Raw genomic sequence first — 16,188 nt, 5'->3', positions numbered from 1 at the left:
TTGTTTAGCCACTTGCTGTCAGCAGTCATACCTGTATGAGACACTTCCTCACTCAGATTTTGTGTCAGGAAAGCCTCTTAGCATTCTTGGGCTCAACAAAACTCCCAGGCACACTTGGATCTAGGCATGTGACTTCAACAGAACTGCATCATCATCATAAACAATCAGCCTTTGGTTAAGATCTCACATGTCATTTTCATATGTGGTAATAGTGCAAGTCTTCATTTGGGTATCGGTTTAGGATTTGAGACACACCATTAGCGCTGTCTCATGCCACAGCGTTCCTGCAGAGTGCTTATTGCTCGTGCTGCTTGGCTGGCTGCCTGTAGAAGGAAATTGTCCCACTCTGTGAGGAATGCCCTCTGACAGCCTTAAGTATCAAGGCATCAGCTGGGAAAAGATTTCAGGTAAAGGCCATTGGCTACTGCTCTGAGCATTACTCTGCCACCACAGACTCAGTGTTAAGAGTTACGCACTTCCCATGGGGTTATCAAGGAAGAAAGCAATCTTGTTGAAATAAGTCCATCTTACTGTATATACGTGCTGTAGTGACCTGGGACATGGGTGGGAAATGGGTGAACAACCTACACAAAAGAGCAAGTTCAGGAGTTCTCCCTGCCCCCTGTTCCTCCTGCAGAAATACAAGCACATCTGCAAATTATCCGCTGAATCCCTACAAACCCTCCTGCATCTCAAAAAGACATATCTCTGCATTAGTCTGATGTTTCTGCAGCCTAACAGGATGTGGTCACTTTAAGGCAGCCCAAAGTCTGCACTGCCACCCTCCTCCCTGCTCCTGCTCTGCCTGCACTGTTGAGCAGCAGAGGCAGGGGAAAGGCTCTGCTCTGTTTTTCACTCCAAAGTCATGTCTGCTGCTGTATTTAAGCATGATGATCACTCACAGATGGAGGGTGCAATTGTTCCTAGACATATGTTTGGCTCCTGCCTCATGAAGAAAACTAAGTACATGTAATCAGCATATTACTCAGCAGTGTTTGTTTGCCACTGTTGAGCGTGGATGAAGGGCAGAACTGATACCAGAATATGTATTTATCTCTAACAGTTTCTAATAAACCTGGCTGCCTCTGGTCTCTACCTGTTGCCTATCCTCTAACAGCAGCATGTGAACATCTTGCTGCACATTCTCCCCCCTTACAGATCAGTGGGAGCCAGATTAGAGTGATGTATAAGCATCATTATGATGTCTGCTGTGGGAGAAACAAGCACAAACATACAGAGCTGTGTGAATTTGAAATGGAAGGGCAGACTGGCCATAGCAGGAGACTGGCAAGCAGAACACCACAGACAGTAAATAATCATTGCTGTCACCATCTCCTCTCCTGCACTGCTCCAGCACACAGGGTCACAGCAGGGTGGGAAGGGGGTGGTCATCTCAGATGCTTCAAGCTGCCTGTCATTGCCCTCTCCAAGTCTTCTTCCTTCTTATTATGATTTTTCTTTTTCACAAGGTGGATTTTATTCTATTATTTTTTTTCCCAAGGATGATACTTTTTATCCCATTAAGCTATTTTTCTTCCTAGACCTACTTGTTTAATATTTACATGGGACAGGGGGCAAGGTAGGGACAGTGCAAAATGAAACAAAGTGAATCAATCCACTGATAAGGGCAGAGAGGGGAAAAGAGGAGACCTTGGAAGCACCTCCACTTGTCCAGACACAGGCCTCCTCTCATTTCAAATACTTTTTGATTATACTTCTACAGTCATGTGGTTAATGCACAGCAAGGCTTAGACATATGATAGAGTAAGAAGCTGTGAATTTAAAGCTGGAATTATAATTATTACAGACTTCTACTGTGTTACTCAACAAGGAATGAACACTCCCTCATATATTAAGGTGTCCTTACAGCTGGTCTGAGCTAGCACCTCTCTTGCAGATGTCCATGTAATTAGTACTAGGTATTGAAAACAGGGGAGGAATTAAGGCAGATGACAACTAGACAGGCTAAACAGGGTCAACTCCTTTCTAGTTACGACAGTCTAGAAATGCATCTCTGCAAGAGAGAAAGATTTCACTGACAGTAGAAAGCATTAGCCTCACTTCAGTTCTTAAAGCAACATGTTAGTGGTCCGCCTGTGAAAATACATACCAATCTCTACCATTCCTGACAAGAGACTGCAACAAAATTCTCAGCAATTTGTCACATAAGCCAGTGCCCAATCTAGAAACCAGGTAAGTCTACTGCCTTGCATCACATAACACAGAGAACTCTGTGTTACTTTGCTGTTTGGGGTTTTTACTTCTATCCTTGTTCTTCCTCCCTGGAAAACACCAAGTTATCTGATTCTGCTTTAAGCTTTCCAGCAGAAAAAAACCCAAAAAAAACCCCAAAAAACCCACAACCCAACACATGAGATACTTCACCACACTATGGAGCTGCAGGCTTGTCTGTGGAGTCTAGATTCCACCACAACAGACACTCTGTACCCACTCATACTGAAGTACTAGAAAAAAAAAAAAGGAGGAAAAAGAAGGATAAGCAAAACGAGATTAACAAGAGGGAAACTCAGTATGCAAATTTACTGTTCTCAGCCCTATTTGATTTATAGGTATATAAAATATCTTTAATCTGCTATGTCATTATTCTTTTAGGACAAACATGTAGAGGAATTTTCCACTGACTTACATTTTGTAGTATGCCTGACCTTTAAAGAATTCAGCAAATGGTGTCCAGGGGGTAGGATTTCTGTTAGACTGAAATATCCACTGTACCCCTCTGAGAGAAACATTAGGTAATTGTGTAAGTTGTATTCATCTAATTAGTCACACTCACTAAAAAGATATCATTTAGAGTTCAAACGGACACTACACCAACCTCTCTTTACACACCACTTTACTATAGAAACTACAGTGGTTAGTTACCCGTAATCCCTAGTTCTGAAGTCTCTTTTTTCACTTGCATCCTCATTAAAAGATTAAATTTATTGAAGTGCCGCACTAATGCGAAATAGCAATTTTTAATCTCAATTGAAACAGGAAATCATCATTATTTTAATAAAGTTAAGATTTCATGTCCTTAGTCTTTTCACTTCACAGTACCTGCATAATCTTCATTTCTGTCTAGTATTAGGGCAGCCAGTGGGACACCAGTGGATGCATGCCAGCAGTGTTGAAATCCATCAGCTGAAACAGATTAATTTCTGAAAGAAACCACTGGGTCAGTTGTCCAAGGCTGCAGTCTTGAAAGTGAAGAACATTGCACAAGCAAAATTGGGAATCCATATTCATCCCTTCTCAATGTACTGAGTGGGAGAAAGGGCCTATGCCTGAGCAGGAAGAGTCCAACACCAGTTCTTAAGACCCAGGTAAGACTTGGGAATGTTATGATGGCAAATTCCTTCCCCAAACTCAACTATATTTTTCACAGGGCCCTAAAGCAAGCTCAAGACTTACTTTTTCATGTCACACAAAGAATGAAAAGCGATTCCTGAAGTTGCATTTAATTAGAAGGGGTGTGGAAGCACAGAGTGACCAATATGCAGTTGCCAGAGGAAGGGAGCAGCACTGTTTGTGGTGGTTTTTGTTTCTGGTGTTAGGGTTTAGCTCATAATCCAAAGGCAGCAGCTTTTTCCCTTGCATTAGAGAAATTATGTGGCTCAGAGCAATGTAGGGAGAACAGTGTGACAGAGGGTATCAGTAACGTTATTTTTGGAGGAATGCTGGAAGTCTGGAATAAGTTCAGATCTGCTGGATGCAAGCTAATGGAAACAAATCAGCCCCAACAGCCTGTAGTCCATGTTGCTTTATAGATATAAAATGTGCTTTGGACTAACATACATTCCCTTACAACAAGGAGACACTAGACTAGAACCTCACAGAATGAAGGCCTATGAAGGAAACCAATTTAAGTATCTCAACACACTAAAATATAAAGGAGAACCTATGATGTTTCCAGGAGAGCAAAGGGTACATATACTACAGTACTGGCTTACCTCAAGCTAATTGCACCCTCTCAAGCCATGCTAAAACTGATATATATCCAAATTCTTCCTAGACGATAAATCAAACCCAACCATTATAAACACTTCTGCTGTAGCAGTACTTGGAAACAGGAGGAAACTAATACCCAAGGTCACAGGCCACAGCCTAGAAGCTTGTCTGCAGGCTGAAGAGAATGATGGGGCTCAGCTCCATGTGCGCACAAAAGGCAGAAAGCCAACAAACAGCCAGAAAGGCACTGAAAATAAGCAGAAACACCAAGCTCTTTGGGGCACAGAACCAATGGGAGGGGCAGACTTGGAAAGAGTTTGTTTTGCATCCAGAAACAAAACTATCTACACTCTCCTGCAAGTTTTAAACAAGATAATGTGCCATAGCTGATACACAGGGGTTACTTGTTCTTCTATCAGAAAATACTTCTGCCAACTCCGAATTTCATCCTGCTACTCATGCAAATGAAGTGTTACAGTGTTATGCCTGTAATTTTTCTAGTGCCTTATCCAACTGCAGTTTGTATCCCAATACTTGGCCAAGTCTATTAGCTGGTACACAGGCTGAGGAGGACAAAGGTCTTCCCCTGAAAAGCACAAACCTTTGGAACACAAGGAATGAAAAAAATCCAGCAGCACAGTTAACTTTGTTTAGTTTTACTGAATTTTACCTTAGATGCTTTGTAACTGCTACAGGGACTTGCGTTTACAGATTGTTCATTCTGCAGTGGATGATGGTGGTTCTTCAGATTATCATTTTGAGAGGTTTTATTCCTCATGCTCACTACTTCCTCACTAAAAACTAGGATTTGACTTTTCACAATGGTTTATACTGTAAGCCCAAGGGAGGAAAAATCCATTTTTCTTTCTGTGCTTCAGTTAAAGAGGGAAATAAGTCACATGAGCCATGAAAGGACTTTGATCCAGAACTAGAGAATGTAAATGCTTTACAGATGCCAAATAAGGATGTTTCCATAGAAAAAGAAAACAAAGAATTCTCTATCCCAACTCCTTTTCATTTCCAAACAAGGTAATGGAAGAATTTTGTAAGGTTTTGATGGAAGCTCCGTTTCTCCAAGAGGTTGTTCTGGTTTTAATAATCGCATACATTCATCAGAATAAACAACTGATTGTTTTGACAGGGGCTTATTGTGCTTCTATGAGGGGAAAAAAATAATTTCTTTAGATCATGAGTGTCTCTCAAAACCTTAGAGCAACTGAAGAGAAATGGTAGAGAGGCAGGAATCCATCCTTAATGCAATGACACTGGTGACATTCTAATGACCTGCCTGATGGCCATGCTGCCTGCACAATACATCCTGGGGAAGAGCCCAGCACGTACTGACACCGGTGGAGCCCTTGGAGAAAGTGCCACGGATAGGAACAGCCTCTGGTTGATCAGTTTTATTTCTACTGGATTTTTGGACAGCACGTAATCTTGCTCTGGCTTACAAACATCAACATCAGTTCATCTTGCATGTTCTTTATGAAAACCCTGCCTCTGTGAGTAAGAACTGCTAAGAATCTTCAAGGAAACAAAGATCCAACAGACTAAAATATTAAGTATTTCCAACTAAACCCTACCTTGCCTCTAAGAAATGAGGATTCTAGCCTTTATTTATTTAAGTTGCAACAAGGTATCAGAAAGGAAAGTCATGACTCCAAGACTTGAGTACCTCTGTTACAGTCTATTCAATCTCCTTTTAAATGGATCTTTCACTGCAGAAGACTTTTAGAGCTCACACAAGGTATCTGCTCAATGTTTCTAATAAACAGTGTGAATTACTCTTTATGTATGCAGAGTACAATAGTTAAAGTTCTTCTGGCATTGTATATTCTCAATACATGTGTTTTGCACAGTATTTTGACTTAGCAATGGATGGAATAAATGATGCTGAGCACACGTGCCTGGTCCCCAGATAAAAATCTATAGATTCAGCCCATACAGATGGGCCCTGCACTTGCACAAAGCCTGGAGCACATTTGTAAAATTTTGCATGAGTGCAGATGTCTTCCTTGATCCTCCTGCAAGATCAGAAGGTTGGGTCAATGGCTGTGCTCCAGATAATGTCACTATTAACATCTCCAGATACAGCCACAGATACAGCGACAAGAATAAAGCAGGTCAGAAATGAGCTTCTAAGCTTATGGTACAGCTGCCTTACTCCCCTCTAATTCCCTAAATCCCAGAGCACAGTGAGAATGAAAAAACACCTTGCTGGTAGAAAAACAAAACCATAAAGCAGCCAGTGTTCAGATATGGGAGATGAATGTTGGAGTTCAGAAATGTAAAACCTACGTGTCTGGGGAATGGCAAGGTGAGAGTTCATTCTGTTCTTTCTCAAAGCAAAACTATGTGAGTGTACCAGGATATAGCTTTTTTGATTTATGCTTCACATTAAGAACAAATTTATGCTTATATACTAGTACTAACAATTTAATAAAGCATTAACATCTTAACTCTGCTGTCCAGCCATGGCAGAATTAGTGACTACTTAGAATAAATAATGTTACAAATCATACTGATATCACACAGCACTTCCTGGCAGGTTTTGCAGTTCCTTTAGCACAGGAAATATGTTTCAGTAGAGTGTTTCAGTGATTCCATGACTTTTTCTGTTGACTACGCAGGAAACTAATTTTCCAAACAGTATGTTATGGACTCAAACCTACTGACACGGCAGAGGAGAGGAGAACCCGGCCAGAGAGGCAGGAAAAGCCATGCCTGTATTACTGGGATGCTCCCCACTAAACAGCAACATCTTGAACCAGTAGGCCAAGTAGGGCAGACTGGTTTAATCACCACGGTCTGCAATTCAGCGAGAGACTCCTTCCTAAGTCCCCCACGTCACACCACTGATTTGCCAGCAGCTTAAGATAGCTGACAGCAGGCTGTACTCTTCCTTTCCAGCATCAGGACAGATGGCCTCAGCTCACTCCAGCCACTCAGTTTACCTGCTATGAATAAAGAAACACTAAGAAGCATTCTTATCTCAGCAATGAGACACAGCCAAGCCCTGGAAAGGAAAGGGAACCTGCCTCCTGAAGCACAGAAAGCATTGTTCTGTCACGGTGAACAGCACCAGCAGGGCTCTCAGAAAACCTTCTACAGGCAGGCTGCTGGGAAGGATTCACACCCTAAGCACACCTTGCAATAATTTACCCCAGATGCAAATAAGTGGTTAAATTTTCAACAGCTACTGAACTGCAGTATTTCTTACTGCTCTTGAATGTGAAAGACAATAAAACAGATCAATCTGTACCAATACCTCTAGAAAGAAGAGGAAGGGACTGCAAGCACGGCCCTCCCGACTGTGCACAGCCCAGGGAGCAGCTTGGCCTCAAGTGACTCTCTCAAGGTTACAGGGGATTTACCAGCTCAACTGGGGCTTGCAGACCTGGTCTCAGAGGTCAGATCCTGACACTCATTCCTGCAGGCCCTAAAACCAGCTTTAAGCCCATTGTTTCCAGAGGATAAACACCTTCTTTCCACAGAAACATCCAAGTAGAAACTGGGGCTAAAGGGTCAACATTCAGTGATGTATCACAATTAGCATAAAACACAAACCCAAAGTACTGATACCCAGTGTGTACACAACATACAAGAAAACAGCAGATAAAATTAATCATTCACACAGTAAAAAAACATTTCCCCCCAGAACAAGGTAACAAGTGTCCTTCGATTTACTGAAAGACACCCTTGACTCCCCTCAAGATGGTTTCCCAGAACTGGTACTGTGACAATTTCTGTAAATGAAAAGAGCAGACCAAAACTGTTTGCTCGTTAAGAACTTTGCTCTACATAACAGTGGGCCAAGACCTTAAGTCTCCACCCTCAAGAAATATATTCTTATGTATAGGTAAAAAAAAAAGTACTTGACCTAAACATAGTGGTAGCTGATACTTGATTAAGCTAGCTGGAGTTTTATTTTGGCTTTAAGCCATATAAAATGGATGGGATGTAACAAGAAAATGATCCAAAAGAAAAAAAACTGCGTGAACAAAACAATATAAAAATTCAACGGATGAAACATGTTTAAAATAAAAAGTTAAAAGTAACTGCTCATCAGCAGGGGTATCAAGAGAGGAACCGAGCAGGGTTGAGGATTACTACTTTTATCAATGGGAAGAGCTCACATTCCTGAAATAGGGAAGAATAAATAAAAGGATTGCGTTTACAGAGATGATTTGCAATGATAACAGAAGCATTACAACTGGATGCAAGTTAATTCCTATGGAAGGAAAAATTACAATCCCCAGAAGCAAAACTCCAGAGGCAGGTAACAAGGCAGCATCAAGAACTTGAAAGGAGGGAAAAACAGAGGCAAAACCTTTAACAGATGTGTGAGGAAGTTCTCTGATACCTGAACTGCACAGGAAGTCTCAAACCATCTCCCAGATGGCAATAGCTGTATCACACAGGCATTCTGCAGGGGCAGCAAGGACCCAGACTTGAGGCATCTGACAATGAAGAATTGTTTATAGGCCTCGCTTAGAAAGGGATTAAAAATAACCCAGTGAAAACAGATGCAATTCAAGCAACTAGTGATACACACTAAAATGTAAATGTGATGGTGGTTGGACTTGGTGCTTTGGTTTTGCCTTTTTTTTTTAAATCACTGCATATCCTATACTACATGAAAAATGACTGTGGTACATGGCATTACACCACCAGGGAAGAAGCAGAGCTGGCAGCTGACAGGCTGTCATGAACAGCAGGCTTGCTTTTCTAACACCAACAGAACAATCAAAGTACGAAAACAAAGCAAGTGCAAGAAGTTTGTACTGCAGATCTGTCTCCAGTGACTGAAATGCCCAAGAGCTGCCTGACACAGAGAAGTATAGAAAGAAACTGTAACTGGCCATAAGAGAAAATGCGACATTCACCCAAGAGCATAAATGTGGGTTTTTTACTTGCACATGGGCAGGTAAATGCACCTTAACATGTGAAGACTGAGTATCTGGGAAGTTACTCTCCCATCTTCAGACAGTGACTCAGAGAGATCTTAATATATATAAGCCATATGAATGCTTATGCAATTACTAACTGTAACTTCTACAAATAGTAAGCAGATGCTATGCATGACAGCATTTGGTAATAAAACATCTCTGTTTCTGTAAACTCTGCAGAAGTGCCCCACCAAAATCTTACACACAACACAGCAAAATCCAAAAAACATAGGGTGGTGATGACTAGCAGGGAAACACTTTGGACTAAGACAGACTTGCTTAGAAAATCACAAAGCCACTTGCTTCTTCAGTAGAATACCAGAGTCAGCAAAAAGATTGGAAAAGCAAGGCTGAGTTTCTTGTATGAATCTTGGCCCACAGCTGTCCCAGGCCTATCATACTCTATGTGTGGAGATGGAGAAAATTTCAAACATCATCGTGAAATACAGAATAACCTCCGACAAGAAAAACAGTTTTTGGAAACACACTACATGATTAAGATAACCAGGCTTGGCATCAACTACTGAAAAAAGTATACCTTACCTTAGCACCAACAAATTGTAGGATGTGTTTAACAATATGTTTGTTCACACAGGCAGAACCACCCACACCAGCAGGCACCTCTAGCCTTAGTTTAGATACTAAGCAGGAAGCCCAGTTTCTAGAATGAAAAATTTGCAAGAGAAGCTTCTCAGCAAGCACCTGAGAGTCCTCCATGAGTCCCGCGTGAGTGACTCTCTTGGCACAGAAGAAGGTGACAAAGGGGCCGGTGCTGCACACCCAGCAACTGGAGAAGCAGCTCTACACCTGTGCTCCAACGCACTGCTCCAGCAGCACCCAGGCAAACAGCAAAGCAGGGAGTGATCCAGCCTCCTCCTGCAGCAGACTCCAGCTGCGCTGGGGTTTGGAGCTCTAATGGCAATTACAACTCTGCTGCTGCGTGGGCAAATCAGCTGATTTGCAAAGTGTGCTGTCTCCAGTTTTCTAAGCTTTAAATGAAGCCTATACCTGAAGAAAACTGCACTAGTATTAAATAATGACTTGTCATTGTACTTTAGGGATGGCTTACGCTAAGTTTAAGTTACCATGGTTACATCTTTCACAATAAATGTAATACTAAACAGGTGGGAATAAGAAACAATTATGCCTTTGCTTTTAAGTATCAGGTGTTTGTGATCTTTGTTTAGGCACTGACACATACTGGAGAGGGACTTTTAAGCTGCAGAAGGACTTTTTACAAGGGCATGGAGTGATAGGACAAGGGGGAATGGCTTTTAACTGAAAGAGGGCTCCTATGAAGGTGGTGAGGCACTGGAAGAGGTTTCCCAGAGAAGTCGTGGATCCAACCCCTGGCAGTGCTCAAGGTTGCATGGAGCTCTGAGGAACCCAACCTAGTAGATATCCCTTCCTATGGCAGGGGGACTAGTTGATCTTTAAAGTCCCTTCCAACCCAAACCACACTATGAGTCTATTTTTATATATGAGACTATGTTTATATTGCTGTATTACCATTACCCTGTAACTGGTAATGGTAATACAGCAATATAAACATTAATATTTGTATACAGACAAATGTTTAATATATATTGAAGTGAGTAAAAATTGCCTGCACTCCCTGAGTATTATGTACATTCCAATCTTGTCAAAATGAACTTAGGACCTAATGCTTCAGAAAGCTCTCGCTCTATCTCAGCAGGGTTTTTTAGTCTGATCTACACATCATTGTGCTAATTCTGTGGAAATATAAGATACACATAAACATCTGCAAACTAATGTAAAGAATAATTAAATGATTTTGTATATATTTAACTTATTTTTATTGAGTGAGGAAACAGCCTTTTCTGAAGGTCATTTCTTTAGTCTTAAAATCTGAAACTCAAGCCACCTGGTTTTCATTTCCTGCCATATTCCTTCTGTCTCAGCTGCACACTGTGCTAAAAACAAAGGCTCCATTCTTTAATTGTGAATATCAGACGCCTTTAACCTTCATTCTGTTGTTAGTGCCTTGGAATGTGAAAAAGTTAATATACAATATCCTCTTTTATTAGCTAAAATAATAAACGGCCAGTTGCATTCCTTTTATCAGCTGGGCTCAAGACGTGCAGATCCTTGGAGATTTAAGAGTTCAACAGAGACAAAAATGTATGGCTTTCAAAGCAAAATCACTATTTAAACACAGTTCTGTTCTACTGTTTTGGATGACAGGCAGGGATTGAAGGTCACTGTTTCTAAAGTTACCTAAGAAAAGTCTAGAAATAAGTCACCTCAGACCCTGTCACCCTATGGTGGTGAACAGCTGTCACATCTGGTCTCAATCAACAGCCAGGAACCAACAGCAAAGGGGGAGCCTACTCCCAGGCTTGGATCAGGGATGGTTTTAACAGAAACCACAGCCTCAGAGCAGCAGGACCAGTGAAAGATGGCATTCTTCAGCAAGAAACACAAGCCCTCAGAGGAAATGGGGCACCAGGGGAACAACTCGTACAGCTCATTGAAGAATTTTATTGGCCAGTTCAGTGCAGAAGATAGTTGCTAATAAAACAAAGAAACATTTGTCTATCAAGGTGACCAAAAAGTCTCCTGCCTCAGAAAGGAACAGATTTTGAGTGGAGAAACAAACGTGTGTAGACTCTGGAGATGATTTTTAAAACAAACAAGCAAACAACCAAAATCTCTTTCCATCAAGAAAGCAAGCTTGCATAAAAAAACCCCCAAACTCTAATTATGATCACTAATAATTGACAGTCACACTAAGTAAGCCACAGTAATTGCTTTGAGATCAATCTGATACAATCTTGGGATAGAGAGATCAGGTCCATTAATTTACTCCGTCCTCATTTATTCAGAATTCATAAAACATTTGCTGCTGTTTAGCCTGCAAGTAGAACAGCTTATTCCTAACTTCCAGAACATTTGGCCTGGGGCTCATGTTAGGAGTGAAGAAGCAGCACTCCTTCCCCAGTGGTGTGCTGGATCCCCTAACCAGGCTTCTGGGCTGCCTTTCCCAGCCCTGCCATGGTTTGCAGGGGTACAGCTGGGAGGGCTGCACTGCAAACCACACAGGTCAGAGGAGCCACTGGAGGCTACGGGCAGCAGAAATCTTTCCATTACTGCTGCTGAGATTCAAGCCAGCATATGGCATCACACTGATGTACACGTTTATACTTTGGATCAGGGACTCTCACATTTACCTCTTCCATTTTTATTAAACTGACAAAGAGGGAGATTTTGCAGTTGGTTCACAGATGCACGTTAAGTAACAGGCAATCACTTTACTTGTACATCAACACTTCCCACATTTAGTGAAGAACCAAAATTTGAAAGCTGTTTCCCATCCCACCCCGGTCTATTAGTAATGAGGGTATTCATTACAGCAGCTTAAACTGAGGGAAAGTATGTTCCTTAGCTTGGAGAAAAGTATGTAGAATTATCAGTGTGATGCAACACTGGCTGAAACTTGATTTCACAAGAGTCGTTGCACCGAAAGGTTTAAGAAAGTGGTCTTAAGAGACAAACTTGTAGAAAGTAACAGAAAAGAGAATTTGTGCCATGTAATCTCTGGGCATCACATGGCTGTAAAATTGATAAGGAAAACACTCTGGTTCAGTTTGCCTGTGAAGCCAGTAAACAGAATGTATGCCACAGTTGGTAACAAACATTCCTAATCATTCCTAGCATTTATTGTTATGATCATTCTGTTTATTACAACCATACCAAGTTCCAAGCTCTTTTGTAACATGTCAGAAGCTACTTCACAAACTATCATTTTTTAGAGTGGAATTACTTCACTGAAAGAACAAAATGTTGGGAGTCTGGCTAAAAACTGAGGACTCTTACAAGCAATTTTACCTTAAAATAATTCTTCAAAATTCTGTCCAAAAATCTCAAAACTTTATTCTGGGCATCAAAATTCTGTTCTTGTGAAAACAACTGCAATTCCTTAAGCCACTTAAGGATCTCTGAAAAAAGGTGAATTAATCTTGAAGTTATGTCTGTAACAACAACCAGCAAAATACTTCCAGGGTTACTTGCAAACCTTTATTTATGAATCTGAGCTCATTAACTCTGCCTCAAGCAGCAGCTCAGGCTGGAAGCTCTGCTGTGCTTGGAAATAAGCTTTGCAGTGTTCCCTCTGGAGGTACACAGGAAAGACTATCACAGAAAATGTAGCACTTCAGTAACTTGGCATCCCATTTCCTTGTCTGGACAGAACGCTGCGAGAAATTCAATCTGACTCCTGAAATGACTCCACTGTAAGATCAAGAAGCTGAATGTTAAAAGCCACTGAACAGCCTCCATCTCCACTTGGCTTGGCAGAGGAAGAGCCCCTGTAGCTCAGGCTGGGCAAGAAAGACCAGACTGTATTTGCACACTGTACTCCCTAGTATTTTCCTAAACAATTAAAATTTGGCAGCTATGTTCTTCCAGACCCCCTGGACCTGGCTTAGCCTGAGCAGCAGAATCAGTGAGACTTTTTCAGCAGTGAGTGATTCTCCACACATCCAGGAACTGCTACAGCTACAAGGGCAACCAGGAGGGAGGATTTCTCTTCAGTGCTCTCACTGCCACCACTGCTACTGTGCCAAGACAAGCAAGGTGAAAGGAAGTCTGACACAGGGGTGAGAGTGCAGCTCTCAGGGCAGCAAATGAGGTGAGAGATGCAGGTATGGATAAATAAGGTACAAGCAAAATGGGTACAACTGAATCAGAACAGTGGCAGTGAAGGAGGTGTATGTGTGTGAAATTAGATCAGAAGACACAGAAGTGTAAGCAATAAAATGCAGCTAAAATCAAACATAAAACTGAGGAAACTTTAAATCCTTCTCTTCAGCTGCTCTCAGAAAGAAGCTTTGACAAACCAAAAAACTTCTACCAAATTTTAAGCTTAGCATACCTTAAGGATAACTGCTAGCCTTGGCTAATTTTAGCTCCACCAGCTCAAGCTGTAAAGGGCCATGGCATCCGTTGACAGAGAAGTTTAGACTGTAACGAAATGTGGGCATATACAACTGTTGCATCCTTTTTTCCATTAAAAAGGACAAATGGAAAAAATCAGATGCAATCAGAACCCACATCAAGTAGTGAAATATAATATTCTAAACTAGGAAGAGCAAAAAAAAGTATGGCTTACATTCTCCCAATTCACTGCCCCTATCCAAACGCGTGTCTGTAATTAATTTTAAAAAACAGATTAAAATAAAAAAATCACACACCTTTCTTTCTTCTTATAGGTGCCTCCACCTCTTTCTGCATACCAGATTAGCCTGTTCAGGAGAATCAAGTGTCAATGAAGCTTCTGTCCATAGAGCTTCTTTTGCAATTCACTGACAAAGTTAGGACCTCTATGTAATGGGGGCTCCAGAAAGGGGGTTGGAGGAAAATTGGAAAGGAATTTGGTTCCCTTTAAAAGAAAACCTAATTAAGGAAGCTGAGGGATTGTCTGGACATGCAGATTTTATGCTTGTTACTTGTATTTATCAAATATCACATTAATTCTGTGACTAGGTTAACTTCTCAGTTGCCAAGCCGTGGCATGTCTCCCATTTTATAAACAAGCAGCAAAACAGCAGATGTTTTGTTCACTAAGCCTGTTTTTCTGCATTAGTGGCACAATTAATTATCCATTAAAGGACTTTAAATAGTAGTGTTCCAAATCCATCCATTCATTTAAATTCCTTGGTCTTTGCCATCCAGAACCAGAAGCCTGCAGGTGAATACCAGCCCCCATCTCACAGTAAAACCTTCCCATTTATTAATGACTTTAGTTTGTACTGGAAAAGAAACGTGTTTGTCTACAGGCAGACAGACGTCATATCTAAGCAGTTACTTATTTCCCCCAAATTTCCTCTTTAATCTTCCTCTGCTGAATAAAACTTGGTGTGGTTGCTAAACAACAAAAGCAAAATCCTTTACGAGCTGCTGTAGGCTCTCAGAAAAATCCCATCAGTCTATGATCCAGAGATGGCCTCTTTAGAGAAGAGTTCCACAGATCCACAAAGTGTCAAGAAGGATAAAAATGCTTCCTGATGACTCTGCGTATCAAGAACTGCACTTCAATGCTGCCACTGATTTCGTACCAGATACCGGGGAGAGCAAAAAACCCCAACATGAACATCACAGTTTTATGTAGGATTCTGTTTCATCAAACAGTTCTCCTTCCCCCTTCTGTCTTCCTCAGGAAACAAGGGAAACATTGCAACTTCCTCAAAAAGATTTATGAAAGTATTTCTGAAATTTAAAAGTGATGAGCTTCAAAAATACAAAAAATGAGAATAATTTGAAGTTGCCTCCCTCCACTTCGAGCAATTTTTTACAATTTTACTTATTTCTAAGAATAATGAATTTGCTGAAGATTATCTAGAAGTCAGGAGCCATCATCCATTCCTACCTGTTTCATAGCTCTCTTTTGGCTCATCTCTCAAAACCCAGTGTTTTTTTCCGCCCTCCTCCCTCTCTACTGGCACTTGCTTGTTTCTGTCTTGCAGAATTTCTGAAGTAATGAAGATGGCAGGCTATCTGTAATACAAACAATACTGTTCAGAGACAAAGCACCAGAAATAGACTAGAATGCACCTTATTCTCAGAGGAAACAGTTGCAGCTGGTTTTTACTGAAGTTTTAGAATACAACTCACTGTTGAAAAAAGCCACTTTTCCCCTAACAAATTAGTACCTTTTATAACAGAAGGGTCCCAAGTTGCTTTTGTGCCGTCCCAAACCCCTAACAAAAAATTAGCCCTGAAAGGTAGGGTGAAATTCCCATATATGCTGAACAGTTAAAGAGTCTCACATTAATGTAAAACAGCAGAGAAGTCAGATACCACCAGTGCACTGAGCTTGCTAAGAGGGAAATGAACCACTCGAGTCAAGGACTTACAGAACAAGGTGTCTGGCAGCCAGCTACCTACTCTTGTTACCTTGCAAACATGGTATCATGTACACTACTACCAAAATCCTTTATCCTTGGGTTTTAGTGACAGCAAGACCTTTTTTCTCTGTAGTACACACACAAAAGTCAAAAAGCAAATGAGAAAACAGAATGTTTTTCTTAGAAATGGCCTCATCTAAGGTGCTGGGGACTGAATTTCCCTAGCTCTTTAATGGAATTGCAGCAGAGCCTATAAATATCTGGCTTGTTTAACATAATATGATTGATATGCATAATTTTCACAACTGATTTTACAAATGCAGGTTACAATAAAACTGCTTAACTTCCGAAAATTTAACAAGCCATGTCCACCAGGATACTGCATATGAAGCAGTTACAACATGCAATTAAATATTACTTTT

This window comes from Hirundo rustica, chromosome 7, assembly GCF_015227805.2.
Source record: "Hirundo rustica isolate bHirRus1 chromosome 7, bHirRus1.pri.v3, whole genome shotgun sequence".
NCBI lineage: Eukaryota > Metazoa > Chordata > Aves > Passeriformes > Hirundinidae > Hirundo > Hirundo rustica.
The sequence above is the reverse complement of the archived record's forward strand: the minus strand, read 5'-3'. Positions refer to the sequence as shown.